This window comes from Hylaeus anthracinus, unplaced genomic scaffold (genome assembly GCF_026225885.1).
Source record: "Hylaeus anthracinus isolate JK02 unplaced genomic scaffold, UHH_iyHylAnth1.0_haploid 11989, whole genome shotgun sequence".
NCBI lineage: Eukaryota > Metazoa > Arthropoda > Insecta > Hymenoptera > Colletidae > Hylaeus > Hylaeus anthracinus.
In genome coordinates, this window is record NW_026534337.1 from 2,198,200 (window position 1) to 2,218,391 (window position 20,192).

Genomic DNA, 20,192 nt, shown 5'->3' on the forward strand with positions numbered 1-20,192 from the left:
CGAGACTTTTATCTTTGCACTCAAGGGGCAATCTTTGTTTGTGAAACGTAAATAGTAAAGTTGGTCCAGGATTGAGTTTCTAATGTCTTTATGTATTTTTTCAGGAAAAATGAAATGATACACTTTAAAGTAGAGATTAGATATCCTACTCGAGTCTTTATAAGGTCTCTATAGAAATGCATCTCATTTCACTATTGTAAAATCAGTTCAAACGGAGACGAATTCGATTCAGGGATCATGGCGATCGTTTCATAAGTTACTAAAAGCTTGCACATTTCAAGATGAAAAGATACATAAAGTATTAAAATATAATATTTTCGTACATAAATTTCTGTATAAAATAATTTTATGTAAAAAGTAAAATTGTCTTGAATTGCCAGTTCTTCTTAGCGAAAATGTTGTCAATTACCAAGAGTTAGTTATCAATACTGACAATTCAAGAAAGATCAATCGATATAATCTTTATTGGAAGCATTTTGTTAATGACAATATTTTGGCTTGTATAAATCATCTTCAAAATATATGACAATAAAATCAGATGAATTATCTAACGACACATATTTTCAGGAAAACTAACTAAATATTATTCCGATATAAGTAACCGATAACATAAGTGAAAATCAGTTCATTCCCAGACGTTGTGCGGTAAGGACGCTTTTGAGCTCTTTCTGTTCCTAGTTTGTTTTGTTTTGCGTGTCTAACGCCAGTGTTTAGTAATTGTGGTCTGTGTGGAAATATACTGGGCTATTTGTCCTTGGGAGCAGTACTTCTACATCCAAATCAGTTTTTTTTTTTCCAAAATGAGGGCTATACTCCTGAGTACAAGAGTACCTCACGTGCAGCAATCATAGATTCAAGTAATGTACACCAAGACAACACTTCTACAGGATTAACTTACGCTAGCATCATGCAAAAAGCCAGTTTCCCCAAAAAAGATCAAGCACTGATTATTGACGCACACGAAGACATTTCTATTAAAGAATACACATCAGCTATTGGCCAGATAATAAACCCTAGTAACATACGTTTCGCATCGAAGATTTTTAACAATCAAGTTTGCATCTATGTATCGGACAAAATGCTTGTTGACAAACTTACTTCGGAGGACTCCAATATATACATAAAAGGACGCACCCTATCTATCAGACCTCTTCTTCAGAGAACCAAGCGAATTATACTCTCAAACGTTTGCCCGATTATTCCTCATACTGAGTTGGAAAACATTTTCAAAAACATAAGAATCAGAACTTCTTCGCCTATTTCATTTATTAAAGTAGGATTCTTAGAATCGGGGTACTCCCACATACTGAGTTTTCGTAGGCAAGTTTATATTCATCCAGACGACTTGAACAAATTACCAGAAAAATTCCAAGTTAATTATGAAGACACCTCGTATTGGATCTTCGTCTCAACCGACAACCCAACATGTTTTATATGTAAGAAAGAAGGCCACCTGGCGAAATACTGTACCAGACAAAGCAACATTGTAAGCCAAGACTCAAATGTCCCTAACACGATCCAGCTTTCAAAATCTGATTCAAGTAATGCAAATTCTTCTAAATCAAATGGTCAACAAGACTCTCAGGAAACAAAAACAATATATGTTGACCTTGCTGCTATTCTTAAAAGTAAAATGCCTACAAAAAGACCGCTATCAACAAATAGGTCAAGCACTTTCAGATCCTAAACGAACATCCACGGATCAAGCTACCTTACCCGAAGATCATATATTGTCCAAAATTGATAATAAGGAATTATCGAAATCTTTAAAGCCTCTAACAACCACCAAACAAACACATGAGAAAGTGAAAAAAGATGCTGTGGGAAATCTATCTAACTACAAAGATATCGAATATAAACTAGAACCAATTAAGCTTCTCCTTAACCAAAATCCGGATACATACGTCTTAAAGTATGAAGAGTATAAAGATTTCCTTATTAAAGCAAAAGGTAATCCAGATATTGTGTAGCTTGCATTGTCATATACTAAGGATACTCCATTCTTAATAAAAATGCTTCGAAGAACCTATACCAGCCTATCTGATAGGTCAGTCAAGAATAGAATTACGAGAATCATCAAAAAGCTTGAACTTCATATCAATTGGTCTTCGAAATCCACCAATAGGAACGATTCAACTTCTGCCAACGACGCTGATTCGGACACCGACCTTCCAATAGCTTCAGAAAGCATGGAACCTGCAAGTTTACCAGCCTTACATCAATCCCTCTTTAGCAATGACTCTGCAAAATAACAAATCTACGTCAGAAACAACTTTCCATTGTTGACGTATTTATAGGACTTGAAACTTGGCTTAGCGAAAATAAAAATTTTGATCTCTCTGGTTTCAATATATTCAGAATCGACAGAAATAACAAACCTGGAGGAGGTATCATTTTCTTAATAAAAAAGTCATTCACTTTTAATCCTATCCAATCTCCCTGTAATATTCGTGACCACTTAGAAACTGGAGGGATTAAAATTACCAATGTAACGCCTGTAATCACCTTGGTAGGGTGTTATAGGGTTCCCAGCTATAATGTTTCTCAGTTAGAATGGGATCAGCTGTTTCTATCGATAACTGCAGAGGGATCATGCCTCGTGTTCGGCGATTTCAATTCTGACAATGTTATCTGGAACTGTACGAAAACCGATTTAAATGGAACAAGACTCTGCAATTCCATCGCCGAATCCGACCTGATCTTAATCAACAATAATACTCTCACTCACATTGATTTCTACAGGAAAAAATATTCAAACTTAGACCTTGTCCTCTCATCTTCTGACATCCTTGACAAAGTTACGCTTAAAGTATATGACGATTCATGAAGCTCTGATCACATTCCATTAAATGTTAAACTTGAAGTTCAAAAAGTGCAATTTACGAAAACCCATCACAAACTCACTTCTAAAAAAACTGATTGGACCAAGTATAGATCTCTTCTAGAGGAATCTTACAACACTTTCCTTGATCTTTCTTACGATTCATTAGATACAGTTGATAAATATAACTTGTTTAGTAACTTAATCATATACGCTATTACTAAGAGTACTCCTTTAAAAAAAATTGTTAATGTCGCAAATCATAGAAACCCTGTACCCTGGTGGGATACCGAATGCGATAAGCTTATTAGGCTGAGAAAGGCTGCGCTAAAAAAGTGGCAATACACTCGTTCGTTAAGAGATTATGTAGTATACAAAAAATGTGTAGCAGCAGCTAAGAAGTATATCAAAAAAAGAAAGATCAACAATTTTAGAGTATTCGGTGAAAGTATCAATTTCAACACAGATGTCTCTTATGTTTGGCACAAATGTAAAATTCTCAAAAATAAATGGGCGAAAGTTAGAAGTACCGGAGAACCATCTCTGAATCGAGAAGCCAATATACTGGAAGCGATTAACAAGATCGCCCCTTGCTGGGTTCCAACAAACCCTAACTCTCTTTTTCTAAATCAAGGTCAGGAAAACCTATTTCTATCTTCTTCTTTTGATTTTCATGAGCTAAACCTTATACTTAAGAACGTTAGTCTTAAATCAGCTCCAAGACCCGACAATATTGAATACTCTTGTATCGTTCGTCTTCCAATTAAGATTAAACTTATTTTACTCGACCTCTTCAATGAAGTGTATCTTAGCAATAAGTTTCCACCCTCATGGAAAGACAGTCTTACTTTTTTCATAGACAAAAGAGACTCTGACAGTGTTAGACCCATATCACTTTCTTCATGCATTTGTAAAATCTTTGAAAAGTTGATAAAGCCGCGTCTTCAGTGGTGGATAGAGACTCAAGGCTTTCTCCCATCATCTCAGTCAGGCTTTCGAGCCGGAAGATCCTGCACCGACAACCTCACTGCATTAACCCTCACAATTGAAGAAGCTTTTTGCAAAAATGAAGATGTTCTGGCTTGTTTTCTAGATGTGAAAGAAGCATTCGATAATGTCAACAACGATATTCTGTTAAAAAAACTCTCCGAACTTGGATGTCCTCACAACATCTTGCGATTTGTCCATTTCCTAACCTACGAATGAAATGTTACATTTATTTGCAATTCCTCCAACTCAATAGTTAGGAAAGTCTTCAAAGGTCTACCGCAGGGTGGTGTTCTTAGCCCCTTGTTGTACCTTATATATGTTAGAGACATTTCCATACAACTTGGTAAACGGATTCATGTCTCCGAATTTGCGGATGACATTGGTGTTTACACACCAGTTCATAATCCTTTTCTCGGTAAAAGATCTATCGAAAAGGCAGTAACTACTATAAACAGTAGACTCAATAAATTAGGTCTTAGCCTAGCACCTGAAAAAGCCATTCTAGTTCACTTCAACAAAAAAGGTATACAACCGGGCACTTGTACCATTAATATAGAAAAATACAAAATAAAATCTAGTGCAATTGCTAGATTCTTAGGAATCCACTTTGACTACCAACTGAAATTTACGGAACACATAGAAAATGTCAGGAACAAATGCCTTAGCAGACTCAATATTCTAAAATTTGTATGTGGTATAAAATGGGGAGCTGAACCACTGACCTTACTAATCCTTTACAAGAGTTTGATTAGATCAATTATTAAATATAATTGCTTTATTTATTTTCCGAAAAGTAGAAATCGATTACCGAGTATCGAGAGAATACAGTTCGCGACTATACGTTGTGCCTTAGGATATAGAATCAGTACCCCCCACAACGTCTTTTTGAGAGAATCCAAATGTTGGCCTCTTGGTCATCGCGCCATCTTTCTATGCAAAAAATTTCTGATCAAGCATTTTGCAAATAGTGGAACTTTGCTGCATGCTCTGATAAGTAGGCTCTCAGCTTCTAATTTATGGAACGTATTTGTAAACAAATCGCGCACTCTTGTCCCAGGTCAAATACAAGTTCTTCAACACGTAAAAACCAGTCTAAGAACGGAAAAAAACTTTTTTCCGTACCTTGTTCAGTTCAATGTACTAAGTTCTTCAATAGAGGTGAATACCGATCTTGGTTTTTCACTCAAAAATTCTCCCGACCCTAATGCTACATTCCTGGAATAGTTCCACAACCGTCCTGCCAACTCCATTTCCTTTTTCGCCGATGGAAGTAGAAAAGATAATAACGACGGTGTTGGTTCAGCTATCTTTTCTCCAGATTTGAATGTCTCGGCTCTTTTTGGACTAAACAATCAAATATCCACTTTCTCTGCAGAATGTGTTGCAATTAAAAAGGCCATCGAACTCGCATCTACCTATCCTTATGAAAATACGTTCATTTATTCAGATTGCCTAAGTGTTCTTCAAACACTATCCAAGTTCACTCTTAGTGTAAAAGTTAATCCATTAGTACTTGATATCAGAAAACTAATTGATGCAAATTTTCGCAGCAAAAGAAATCTCTATCTTTTCTGGATTCCTGCTCACGTAGTAATTTCTTACAACGAGAATGTGGGTATTTTAGCCAAAAATGCTACTGAACTCGAAAGTTCAACTGATATCCTAGTTCCAGCCTCCGATTTTTCCAAGAGTTTTAAAAAACAAGCGAAAATTGAAACGGAAGAATGGCTTCTCGAAGAGTCTAAACATAAGGGTACCAAGTTTTTCAATCATTTTTACAATTCTAGTCCCAAACAATGGTTTGCATACAAAATCCTCCCCAGAGATTTCGTTTCCTGGATCAATAGATGTCGCTCAAATTATTACCATCTGGCTGCCTCTCTTTTCCGAATTAAGATTATTGGTGATCCAAAATGTCAGTGCAGCCATCTGGAGCAAGATCTAAATCACGTTATATGGCAGTGTCCGTTACTTGACAATGAAAGGAATGACATGATACAAAAACTTTGTCAGTTCGATTTACGCCTTTCTTATACAATAGATGCCCTCATATGTAGACCATGTATCCAACCTTTGTTAATAATTTTCAAATTTCTTAAAAAACACGATATATATCCTTAAATGTAAGAATTAAATGTAATCTTCTTTAGACAGTATGTAAGTGTATATTTTCATGTAATATTGCTAATAACCCCATAGGGGGTTCTATAGCTTAATAAAAAAAAAAAAAAAAAAAAAAACCGTGAAAATAAGAAAACGTCAAGACGTTTCTATCGATTGTATGTCTCAATCGCGTGTGCCAAAGATAAACAGATTACCTGAGTGTAATGGCAGTGCAAAGGTCAGTGATGGTAGCGGTTGAACCGGTACCTGGACATGTACGTGTGCATGTTATGTAATATATTGCGTAATACACCATAAACTATTTAAGAGATATAAATCTCTACAATATTATGTTCTACTAACTAAAAATAAATTCAACCAAATTCGTCGCTAACGACCAAATTCATATTTTTACAGATTCAAACGAAGCATTGAGATTTATATGAAAGTATGTTTTGTCTCATAAATAGTGTAACATGTATTTTATTGGCACATATTTTATATATTTTTGCATTCAAACATAATATCGACACTTTCAATTATGTTTAATTATTATACAATAATGTGTGCTTTATTTAAAATATACCAATTGAACATATTCAATATATATTACAATATATATTACATTATACTATAACTATTATACTATAATGTACTGTAATGTATAGTATAATATACTACAATATTATACTATAATGTAATATATATTGTATACTGTAATGTATTTATATATATATATATAATTATAGAATATATTGAATATATTATAGAACAAAATTCTGAAGTCTCTTTTGAAACATACTTTATGTTTGCAGTGGTGTTAACGCTTCAAGAATGCTATAAGAATTTATAATCAAATGTAATAATACAAAAAAAAGGACACGTTTCTGTTCGCACATTTTGCAACGAGATGGCGCAGAGTGTAAAGAGTTATTAATAAACAAAGTAACTACTGATGAAGCAGTAAATGCGATGTAACTCAAAATCATTAAAAAAAAGATTTATATTAATTTGCCATAAAAACAAAATACCTAAAAAGTGCGCTTTTGTTGTATTAAGATCAAATGAATCATTTTTCATCATGTTTATGTACTTCCATTATCGTCGAATGCAATCCGCGTGAAGAGCTGTCGCGTCGCATTACGAGATCGGCCATTGCGATTTTTCCTTTTGATATCGCGACAATTTGTCCCGGTACGAATTGTTGGTGCCTGTGTTACCGAGGGCATAAAGGCTACACCATGTTCGCATTTTCGTCCAGCGTAAAAAGAATATAAAAGGGGAGTGCACGTTGCGGGATAGATAGAGAAAGAAATTGACTGAAGCGAAAGCTGGGAAATATAAAGTATTTTTCGTGGTGCACGGAGGAACGACAAACAAAAAGATAAAAGAAAAACGCAACACCGTGAACCCTCTGTTTGCAGAAAATTCGTTCCTTTCACGAAACCTGCCGATTCGGTACAGTAGAAGTTGTTGAAATGAATTTCATCCAGCTCGTTGCAAGAGATAAGATTTCAAAATTATTAAATAATTTTAATTCTAGCACAGAATGCAACGTAACAAATTTCGTTTACCTTTACAGTATACAAACTATTTACAAACTTGTTGACGGTATGTGTCTTAATTATACAGCCGCAATTCATGTACAACGAATGTGAGAAAGTATAGTTTGTGATATAAGTGTAATGTACAGGCTTTAAATTGGATGACTATTTAATACGAATAAGATCTTCAGTATATAGTTCACTGAAAAGATATAATAATGTGTTAGTGGCAACTAAGTTTATATAAAATTAATAAGCGAATAAAAATTCGCACAGTGAACTAAAGTGAAATTTAGGGAAGTTAAAATGTAAAATATTAAACTTAAGAATATGTAACAATGTATATCACGGTTATACTGATTATGTAATTATATTTATTATCTATTGAATTTATCGAAAAATACATTCATCTGTTAAACGTGAAGCTAGGTATTTGTGAAACGATAGTCAAAATAATTATAAAAAAATAAAATAATATTTTTTTCCTGGATTATAATAAAAGTAATGAATTACGAAATACTTATATAAGAGTACTATGAATCGTGAATAGTGTATTAATGTTGTTTATACCAGTCTACTTTTTCTCTTAAGAGGGCCGCAAATGACTGCTGAAAGCGATCAATAAATGACTCTATTTTAAGCTTACAAAAAGTAATTATTGATTTTTGTATATTAATATTTATAAGTTGACATACAGTAGAACATAAACTATTACATGAGAACCTCGTTCATTATATAGAATCGACAAGTGGAAGAGATGATCGCTAGAGAACATATAAAATTAGTAGTAGGGTAGTAGTCGAGATATACAGTGTAGAACTACTACTTATTCGATTGTTTACCGTGATAATTGCAGTTGTGATCAGCTTTGATTTCGTGCAATAACTGAGGTTTTACAGTATATGCAAGGAGATGGTGAATATTTTTTCAAGCACAATTTACGTTAAGACTCGATAACTTTTCTAACTTACCTGAATTCCTTTCTGTAAATATCCAGAAATATGTCAAATAGAATAGTTGCAGATTAAATTTGTAATGCTTATTTATAACACATCAAATTGTAACACGTAAAAATTGTAAATGCTCATTAGAAAGAGGAAATGCTCAGCTTTCCATAAAATGAGACGAAGTGCATAAAATATTCAAGGATCGATATTGCAGACTACAGGGCACGTGATGCTGCAGGAATTTATCGTTATAGGTACCCCGATGGTTGGCCCGTGTTTATATTGGAGTATGCATATCCGTTTTGTGCCACGACAGCCGCTGTTACTGTTTCCGGCAGCCGCGTGTATACGAAAGTATGCACCGATGAGGGAAAACGGAATATTTGTCGTTCTTTCAGAAAATACCGCTCTTCGGATTATTTTGTTTCCCATTCGGTAACACGCAGGACCGTGCTTAGGCATTTTACCACCCTCAGGGGTAACAATAACGCGCTAGAAAAACTTAAAAAGAATAAAGCACACCAAGAAAGAAAATTCTTGTTGCGATCGATACGTAGATATGAGTGTTTTGCATTATCTTCGAACCGAATAACAATTTAGAATTTTGTAAATATGACCATAGTAACTTGAAACCGAAAGGAGAAAAAATTATGAAATTTAAAAAGGTCTACCGATTTTTTAAGATCTAACGTTGCTAGGACACAATAACACTAAATTTCATTTTTAAAGTGTTTACGGTACCTTGTGAAGTACATGTAAGTTTAAGCACATATATTTTTAGGGAATGACTTATTTATTGAACGTTCAATGCCATACACTATTTTCGGTTTTCTTTTCAATTAATACGTCCTTACTTTCTAGCTATCACATTTAAAATGTAGTATATCATAAAGAATAGAAAGGTCTTATTTTTGAAATTAAATAAATTAGGTTTTTAAAGATAAGTAAACTTTATCCTTCATATTTTACTTATTTACGCTTTTTGAAGTCACAGTTCCAAGTTGTTCATTTAATTAGAATATGTTTTACAACAAATTATTTTATTTTTTGAATTGAAATATTTTTGAATGATTATCGCGTAAATTGGAAATGAGTAACGAAATTTTGAACGAATAATGAACTTCCACATCACTGAAATTCCAATTAATTTGGACCAGTTCTCGAAATTCAATCAACTCTGTGACTAATCCTTCGATCGGATAGAACGAATTAACAAATCATTAATAATAAATGCTTGTTAGATAAAATTTTGGTATTATTAATAAAACAACAATTTTCAATAAAATTTATATACTTCAGTTGGTTGTATTTTAAATTTCAACTATTGCACAGATAAGAATATTATTCTAGATACTATTTTAGATGATGATAAAGAAAACACCAGGTGTGTAAACTTTTTGGCTTTTGTAGAGTAGGAAAGAAAGAAGAAATATCAGAAATGGAAGATTGAAACATTTAAATGAAAGAAAAATCAACACAATTTATTTAGGATATAGTTTTATGTACCTGTTTTAGTAATTCATATTAATATATTCATAATCATCAATAACAAATATACTACTATTAAACCAAACACATAGTGGAGCGAGAGAATCTTCCAATTTATTTATCTTCTATTTGGAAAGCAAATTTTTTCCTTCTTCATTGTTATTTCTAATTTTCAATATTCACTACTCAAATGTAAGTATCACAGATGATGATACCACTACACATCACAGCACCTTGAATTATCGATATTATTTTCAGCAAAGTAGTGCATGAAATCTGTTAGATTTTTGTCGAGATTAGTAAAACTTTATTCGAATAACATTATAGTAACATTAGAGTTCAAAGAATAAAATTATAATTTGAAAAATTCTTCTTACTGATTATAAAGAGTTTCTGAAAAGGGATCTTAAAATTTAATTTATCAATAAAACACAAATGGTACGGAACATATATAAACTATTTTAAATTAATATAATTTAATTTAATAATTTGTAGAAGATGGTGTCGTTCAAAAGTCTACGACGACTATACTGACAGTCGTATTTTGTTATTATGAAACAAAATCCTAAAGAAAGCTTTTATAAAGCTCTTTATATAACAATTAATCTTTATAATGTCAAGAACGTTGTATCTCGTATGGTCTTATCCTTATCATACTACTGATACTAAATGTAATTAAAGAACAAGCTAAATCTAAAGACATTTAAAGCCCAATAGACAATATAGTGTTGATCTTTTTATTGGTTGTTTGGAATTTGTATTTAAATAAGAACTTTGCTTATCTCTGGGAGCTCGTTATCGGTCAAGTTACAATTAAGAAGAATTGTACCTAGGCTTGCGATGGGGATATCGATTATCTCGAAGACGATTTATAGCAACGGTCCAGCTGATCTCCATATCACCTTCGTAACTATGCACAGACTGTCGGCGTGCTATCTTCCGATAATTAATGCAGCTTAACCAATTAAAGTAGCGAGACCACGATCCTAAAGATGCCTGTTAAGGATAGTTATCTGGACTAACGAGGAAGCACTTTACTATTTCTGAATCTCCTTTGACAAGATCCTACAACATCAACGCATAATACTTTGTCATTCCAATCGTTACGGTTTGTTGTTAAAAAATAATATGAAAATGATCTGATAACTTTGAAATTGTAACGTTAAATATCCTTTGTGACTATCAAAAATTCTGCGTTTGCGTAAATTATACGAAAATATGTGAATTTATATACTATGTTTATATAAAAATATATAAACAAATATTTATTTATAATATGTAAGAAACGGAGAAGAATGGTAAGAATCGATAAATGCATAAATTTTGTACTTTCATAACAAATGCATGTAAATTTATATACAATTTCGTAAATTTATAAACGTTATAGGTTCACAGCACATGTATAAAAAATTGATACATATTTGTAATTGTTAGAATCAATGAAAGTAAATACATCTTTTATTGTAAAGATTTATTAATGTAAATAAAAGATAAACATAAAATATATATTAATTATAATTAAGGAAAGGAATTGGAAACACATGTTGCCATCGTAGGCTTATACAGTCTGAATCTAGTTACCAATTAATAGAAAAAACAAAAGACGCATAGATCACTGCAGTCAACCGCATAAATACAAAAATAACTAAAAACCTAATACGAACATATTTAAAATTTTTACAATTTTATAACAAATGCATAGAGAGTTGTAAAAATTCTGTAATCTATACATTTTACATTTTTTAACGAATTTTCTGTTTTAACGGAGTTTTCAACAAAATACTTTTAGATTTAAGCGTATTATTCGTTTTTACCTTATGTGTATCAAGAATGGATGCACTGATTATGTGTATACTCATTACTCTTAATAACTTCTCAGTTGTAGATAAAAAAGGATTACTCGGTTCTTAATTAATGACGTATATTAAGCTGGCGTAGCCATTTCAAAAGGCCAATGCCAAATTAATACGATATTTTGTTACTATTTATTTGCTAATTATTTGCCAAAGAATTAATTTTTTTGCTCCATGAATGGCTGGGCTAGCTTAATATTACGCTACCATAGCCATTGTTTCTCGAAAACGGCTGGAGCAAAAAAATTAATTCTTTGGCAAATAATTAGCAAATAAATAGCAACAAAATATTGTGTTAATTTTGCATTGGCCTTTTGAAATGGCTACGCCAGCTTAATATACGTTAATCAATGTTTATGGCAATTACCCGGTGACCTACGTCCTGTTGAGTATCACGGCTAAGGATTACGTGAATATACCAACATATTGATGTGGTGTATACTCTTTGACACTATCGATTTATAATTTCATTGAATTTCTTGATGCAATAATAAAATAACATTATCAACGACATTTAAAAGATTGCCGATACCGATACAGGAAATATTGTCAATTATATCCATCATTTCGCACGAAATATTTTAAAGCACTTTTAAATAGTAATAATTGGCTGCGTTGTTTAGACCGCCTCGTGTTCGTCTTCAATCGCTTATTATCCCCGTCAACTCCGTCTGTCCGTTCAAACACACGGAATATAATTCAACTTTTACCGGAGGAATTTCGACGGAACGTCATGTTTGAAACCCGGAATTCTTCGGGCAAATTGAATTCGCATTAAAGTCACGGACATTAACAAAAGGAATAAAAATCCCCTATAGCAACGTCCGTTTTGAATGAAATGCGATATGCGTTCATCGATCTTCCCGTTCAAGCTTTTGATGTAAGTGGAACGAGACTCGGTTTGAATGACACGCGTTTTTATCAGCGTCCAATCCTACGACTTTAACGATCACTTACCAAGCTAATATTATAAACTATGGAGCTCACGAAAATTGAAAGAATCATTCTAATCATCAGTAACTTTTCGAAAGAAAGACGAACGTAACTAATAGTTGCCGTATATAAATGAGTCAGATTATTATTGCAGGGGATGTTTGCAGTCATTCATATCATATTAGCTTATAGTTGTAAAATACTCGGCAAATATAACTTGCTAGATAATGAGATCATATAGGTTATATAGTTTTGTTTAAAATAATAGGTCATAATAGTTAATAACTATTATCTCTTTTTAATAATTAGTGCATTACAGTCCATCAATTTCTTGATTTATTCAACGTTTCGACTAAGATTGCTGGTCTTTTTCAGGAATGATAATATTAACATTACTTTTTTTAACATTGCGTCACTAAAGCTATGTATATGAAAGGAAAGAAATATTTTTTTTTTCTTTTATCGAGTAACGAATCCGTACTCTATGACAATACTGAACGGTTTATGAAGAAATGTTGAAATAGCCGTGTAATCAATATTAGAAATAGAAGTAAACACTATAATAGTGAATAACAATGAAAGATAAGTCACTTTGAGCGATCTAAATCATATCCATAAATAAATAATGTACATAAATACATCGAAACGATACATTCAAGATATTTTTTTCGTCTTTTAATTGTAGAATTTTGAAAGGCATTGTTTACATATGAATGAATTTGTCTGGATACACATATTATACACAAAAATATATAGTATTCTATTTAATAAATTGAAGGCTACTTTGGTTCCTGATAATATAATGGAAAAGTAAAAGAAGCGATGTACGCAGTTGACCATAGGAGACTGTATAAATTTCACTCTTCCACTTTTTTGTAATACTTACTATTTATATGAAAAACGATGGCTAGTAATGGCACGAACATCCTGTATACATACATATGACACACATATTTTCATACAGAAAATGTATATTAGATTTGTTATGTGTACAATTAACAAGCATACACGGGGTATACTGAGCTATTATACCTAAAAGAGTACGTGTGTATTTAATGAAACAATTCCGTCTTATCCATTCGAAATCACGTTTATTTATATTTTAGAATCCCTTATCTCAATTAGGAATATAATAAGAAAATACTACATACAATTAAAATTCCATAATGATTTCATTATTAAGAAAACTTATTATTGATATACAGAAGCAATCGCAATGATCATAAGAAACGTACAATGTTATTTATTTCTACGTCACCATCATTAGTATCATTATTACGAAGACGTTATAGTTCCTGCAATCAGATTTCCGGTTTCCTTTAACTAACCCTATAAACACTCGTACTAACACTATTATCGGAGTAACGCTATCGAAATTACAATCACAAGACAATTATCCTTTAAAAACTCTCCAACAGAAGCATCATAAGGTCCGACCACGCGCATGATTCTTCGCGGAAAGAAATATTGACCAAGTGTACCGACTCCACGAGATATAGTCATCAGCTCCGCGTGATCCTCGGCCGTGATACTCAACAGGACGTAAGTTACCGGGTAATTGTCCGTAAACATTAATTAAAAACCGAGTAATCCTCTTTTATCCACAACCGAGAAGTTATTAAGAGTAAAGGATAATTGGAGAGAACCGGGTGCTGGACGGCGTTAAAAAATTAATTACTGTCGAGTGTATCTCGAAACGGCTGGCAGGGAGGTGGGGAGTGGGGGGGGGGGGGAGGCGGTGGTCTTCGGGGACCAGCGCGAAGTATAGCGTATCTGAGGATTAATTGCAAGCGATCGCGCGCGTTCTTGCGGTTATGGCGATACAGTTTCTTTCAAGCTCGCGTGTTTGCAGTGTACACATCTGTGAAAAACTGTGATGGACAATGTTTAATGCGTTCGATTAAACTCACAGTCTAATTTGAAGAATTGAATTATAAGATGATCATTCTGAAGTCTTGAATGAGCTATTATGTACACGTTTATGTCTATAAAGTGTGGGATAGTAGTTTGTTTTACCTTAAACTTCTTTTGAACCAATTGTTGTACATCAAATTTCTTCGTACAAAAGTTGCATTGTTTGGAAGGGAATATACGATATATGAATTGCTTTATCACCAACGTGGTTTTTAACGAAGAGGTCACCTTCGATTTTTTAAATGGAACTTCATACTATTGTGATCAAAAAATAGTACTCTTTAAATAAAACACAAACTAATTTAAGGTTTTATATATTTGTCATAATATTTTAACCTATTCTGAACGTCAAAAGGAAAGTTATAGAAACTATTTACATTTCTCGTCAACCACTTACGCTGACTTTTATCCGCATAAAGAGACAAGCATACACCCTAACTACTTCAGTAATACCATCTGATCAAATTTGACCCGGACTAGTTAAAGAAAACAACATTTTTATGTATTTTAATACAAGTCTTTATTATCGCCTTCAAAATAGGCTCCTTTTGAGCCAATACAAGTATACCAACGGTTAATCTAATTTTCCATACACTTCTTATAGGCCTCGACCGGGATGGCCTTTAATTCCTTCAGCGAGTTTCTTTTTATGGCCTCAATTGACTCATGGCGTGTTCCCCGAAGCGGATATTTGAGTTTCGAAAACAGAAGAAAGTCACAGGGAGTATAATCTAAATCTGGCGAGTATCGTGGCTGAGCAATGACTTTTGTTTCGTGTTTGGCTAAAAATGTAGTCACAATCAGGCTAGAATGCTAGAAAATTCAGATCTTTCGGTACGAGTCTGCCGGCAACGCGCTTCATACCCAAAACATCAACCACAATGTGTTGAGTCGATCCATAAGGAATGTTGAGAGCCTCCGCTATCTTTTTAATACCAACCCGACGATTTCAAAGTATGATTTCCTTCACTTTTTCAATATTATCGTCATTAACATAGGTGGATGAACGACTCGCATGAGGCAAGTTTCCTACGACTTCACGACCCTCACTGAATGCTTTATGCCACTCAAATACTTGAGTTCTCGATAGGGTAGACTCCCCATAGCACTTCTGTAACATTTTCAAAGACTGTGTACCCGTAATTCCATTGAAAACACATAATTTCAAGCAAACTCGTTGTTCCATTTTTTTTTCCATAGCAAAAATCGCCAGATAAACTTTTCACGTCGTACACAAATGACTGCCAAACTCACAAAAATGGACGTATCCCGCGCGCACTTCACAAGAATGTCAAAGAAGGTTTATACCAAACTAGAAAACAAATATTTTACCGATTCAGTTTACGCGAGCGATTTAAATGGACCAGTTCGAGTCAAATTTGATCAGATGGTAGATGTACCTGAGACAAAAATGTTTAAAATCATCTGTTGCCATTGTACTAAGACCTTCCTAAAGATAATCTATGAGAAAGATCTTTAGGCAGATTTACGCAAATCTCCAACGAAAGTAGATCCTTAATTAAGTAAAGCTTCGCCAAAAACTTTACTATCTCGAAGCTTCGTTTTTCAAAACGGTGTGCAGGATAGCGCAAAAACTAATTAACCAATCAACTTCGCACAAGGCTTAATCAATTTAGTATAAATTTCTTCTGGGATTATACCAACAATTTAAATTGTATTGTTTATTTAACGACATGTTTAGTGGCAATATGTAATTGATTTCTGTCTCGAAAAATTCATTTTTTCTTCAAAACGTTAAGACTTTTTTAATTGTTCATGTTCTCTTTTAGAAACTGGTATAACCTCTTCATAAATTACCTAACTTTAAGAAAACTTTTCATTTTTAGTTATCGAATACTTCTAACAGGTGCTATACTGTTTACCAACATTCCGGAAGTGTTTGGCATGATTATACCCAATAAATAATACAGAAAATAACAACAAAAATTTGTTCTCTATTTCATGGATGCCTCTTTGTAAAGATTTTTCAGGGAATTATTAAAAGTTTTCCAAAAAATTTACAAACTTCGCGCACACGCAAGAGTTAGAGAGATTGAAAATTAAGTGACAGGATATCTCACGACTAACTGATCGCGAACCACCACCTATTGCACCATACTTAATGATTTTTCGCGACAGGACATTTTTATTTCTCCGAAAACCTCTTCATTGGTTTGTGACGTACTAAGAGCCAATTGTAACGGAACATTCTTTTGTTACTACAGTAAAATCCCCTTAAATGCACAAATTTCTATACGATAAATGCATAGAAACCATCCACACCACTTTACACTTTGCGCTTTACGCTTTACATTGTTAGTACTGTTAATAATTAATTTAACTATTGTCAGAAATTAATATCTTTTTGTTGCAATCAAAAGATATTAAAATATTGACAAATTTCTCACGATTAATGTCTCGAATGAATACTTATTCTGAACGTAATTGTTATTAATGTTTAATCGAACACTGAGTGATACTGTATGTTCATAAATGTTGAATTATTTCGGATCAAGTTTTAATTGTTCCAATCAGTAGATATTAAAATATAGAAAAATATCTTACGACAAGCTGTATACCGGAGGATATTTATTCTGTTACAACCCACCAATTTCATCGCCTCACAGCATTTTTCACCATATAACGGGACATGAATTTCGGCTGTTCGAAAATAAAAAGATTTTCAATCTTAAAAAATTCGTGAAAATCACCTATTTTTAAAGTTGTTACACTGAATTCCCCTCTTAAACACCCATATAAAAAAGAAATAAACAATGCAGCGAAGGTACTCGATGAACCTCCGTAAATCTAGCGTTCAAACTGTAGAAGACGGAGTGTGGTTCCTCGCAGAACGAACAAGCGTAATGAAGAAAATTGAACCTTGTCAGTACACTGCGGATTTTTATGCATTTATAGAAAATCTGAACGTACAAGAAACTGTAGAATGGCACAGGAGCCTATCAATAATATAAAAAATATTGAAAGTAAAGTTCATATTATAATACTTGCTGAGTAAAATAAATTACTATTTAGGTTCAGTTTGTGTAGGTACGTTTCCAAAGATTTTATTTTGCATAAACATTCGCAGTCTACTTATCACATTTAAAGTTCTAAGACCAGTGAACAGTCTTCCACCTTTTCCTTGGCTAGCCAAACGAGTGGACCGATTCTGCAGTACCTAGCCCTCTTTTCGTTATTTCATTCATTGAGGCAGGTACTGAAAGCCCCTGTATAACTCTAATCTCTTCCGTTTATTCTTGGTTTTCTATTCCGATGAAGCTTAAAACAACAACAGCAGGAGACTATGGGTCAAGCAATTTCTAGCAACCCTCAAACTACGAGTCAAACAGTTTCAAGCGACCCTTAGACTGCGGGTCAAGCAATTTTGTTCGGTCGCGAATTCGACATTACACCGCAAAGGGCGCAGGAACATGAATCACTCTCGTCCTCAAGCTTCACGCCTAATGCAGGAATACGTGTATACAAAAGCGCTTTCGAGGAAAAGCGCGTCGGATGTATCCACGCCGGCGTTCTCCGGCGCAAAAGTCAGAAAACATACTGGCGGTGTTCGTGCGCGCGTGCACACACGCTGCGAGCGCACGTGCACGTTCGACGTAACAATTTATGTAGACGCGAACGTGAATGGCGTAGTAAATTCAAGTGCTCGAGGGTGCGGCCTGAACGACCGACCGGTAGAAGGATTCGGCCGCCTGCGACCGATGTGATTTGCAACCAGGACTTTTCTCTTTTTTTTCCGCGCGGCTGCAGTGCCGCGTTTATACCTTCTCGGAGCCCCAACGCAAAATGAAACTTGGGGCACCAAGAGGACATAAAACCAGTGGCCTCAAGAGAACGTGGAAGTTGGGGAAGAAGAAGGAACGAAAGGATGTTTCTCAATTCGATCGTATTTTAGGTTACTTGGTAGGAACTCTGTGCTAAAAATGTAGCTTTATTCGAATGTTGAGCAAGAAACATGGGATAGCACCTGTTATGTCTGTTAGTGTTAACGTCTCGACCACGTTAGCGTAGTTCTGTTCAGAATAAGAGGAGACCTTATCTTATTGACTGGGAATGGCGAGTCAACAGTTTAACTATCGCCCTCAGAAACAGTTTACAACTTAGGAGATAACTTTCTACGTTATTATACAGGGTGTCCCAGTATCGGTGGTACAGCCGAGGTGGGGGTGATTCTACATAAAAAAACAAATCGAAAATTAGTTGGTTATCGTTGCTCGCTCGTTTCGCGAACTCGCGAGTGGGGTCCTTGTTGTAGGGTTGTTCTTGCTCGCTTAATTCATATAGCTATTCATGTTTATTTTGTGTGCGACCCTTTACGGGCCACACAAGGAACTTCCCGATTTCCGATTACAGTTTCGAAAAGGTCTCATAGCTAGCTTTCACAGTGCACGATATAAAAGGAGGTGTTCCATTAAAAAAATCATGTTGACCTTGACGTAACTTTGACCGGTCCTTTGAAGGTCAAACCGACACGATCGTTCAATAGAATTTTTGAAACTCTAAAACATTTCTCTAAATCATTTTTCTCACAAATGTTCCATTTTGGAAATATTTGACTGTTTCCTGCGAAACCGCACCCTGGTGTACCCTGGAGCACCCTGTATGTATATACATATACATGTGTTATACATATGCGTACAAATGTAATAATAGTATTATGTCCGTTTAGTTATTCGCTCATAAATTTATATTCTCCCATCTAGATTGCGTTATTGAGTTATGGGAGTGGACTCCCGTGCCTTGTATGCGCTCGTACGCACTTACACAACTTCACATCACTGTATACGTACACGGAACTGCAAGGGCTGCGTATTGTCCTATTTTTGTCTTGACAATGCAAATTTGAGACCTCTCAATAGTCCTTTCCGCTAGATAAATGTTCAAACTTGTGCGCAAGCTTCTATAGGTAGTCTACTTTTGCTTTTTTCTGTCATAATTAACAATATTCAGTAGCATATGTTTCAGCAGCTTTAGTTCAGACAACGCGGCAGCACTGTCGCACCACCATATTGCTTCTTTTGCCTATTCTGCTGAATATTATTAATTATGACACAAAAAAGCAAAAGTAGACTACCTATAGGAGCTTGCGCACAAGTTTGAACATTTATCTAGCGGAAACGACTATTGAGATGTCTCAAATTTGCATTGTCGAGACAAGAATAGGACAATATGCAAGCCCTTGGAGTTCCGTGTACGTATACAGTGATGTGGAGCAGTGTAAGTGCGTACGAGCGCATACAAGGCATGGGAGTCCACTCCCTTAAGTTTTCTTAAAAAAACTATAAAACTACTGGACCAAATTAGAACAATGTCTAATCAGCTCTAAGTTAGATTGATACAGATCGATTGGGTCATCGATCATTTTGATCTCGCTATTAGTTTCGCAAAAAACGTTAACGAAAAATTTGTTTACGTACGTACAGACATTACGCACACACACACGAACAATTTGTTAAAAATAAGCTAAAATGACTCCAATGACCTTGAAACATTGAGATCTGCTAAATAATCGATTTTTCATTTTAGGGGCAAATTCGATAACTTCCCTATAAATCGGGAAGTTAATAAAGAATAAAATTTG

General features: G+C 34.2%; 1 protein-coding gene across 1 annotated transcript in view; it reads left to right on the forward strand.

Moving 5' to 3' along the window:
• LOC128887986 (uncharacterized) overlaps positions 1–20,192 on the forward strand; it is a 456,277-nt gene that overhangs the window by 272,198 nt on the left and 163,887 nt on the right. The gene's annotated exons all lie outside the window — the stretch shown is intronic.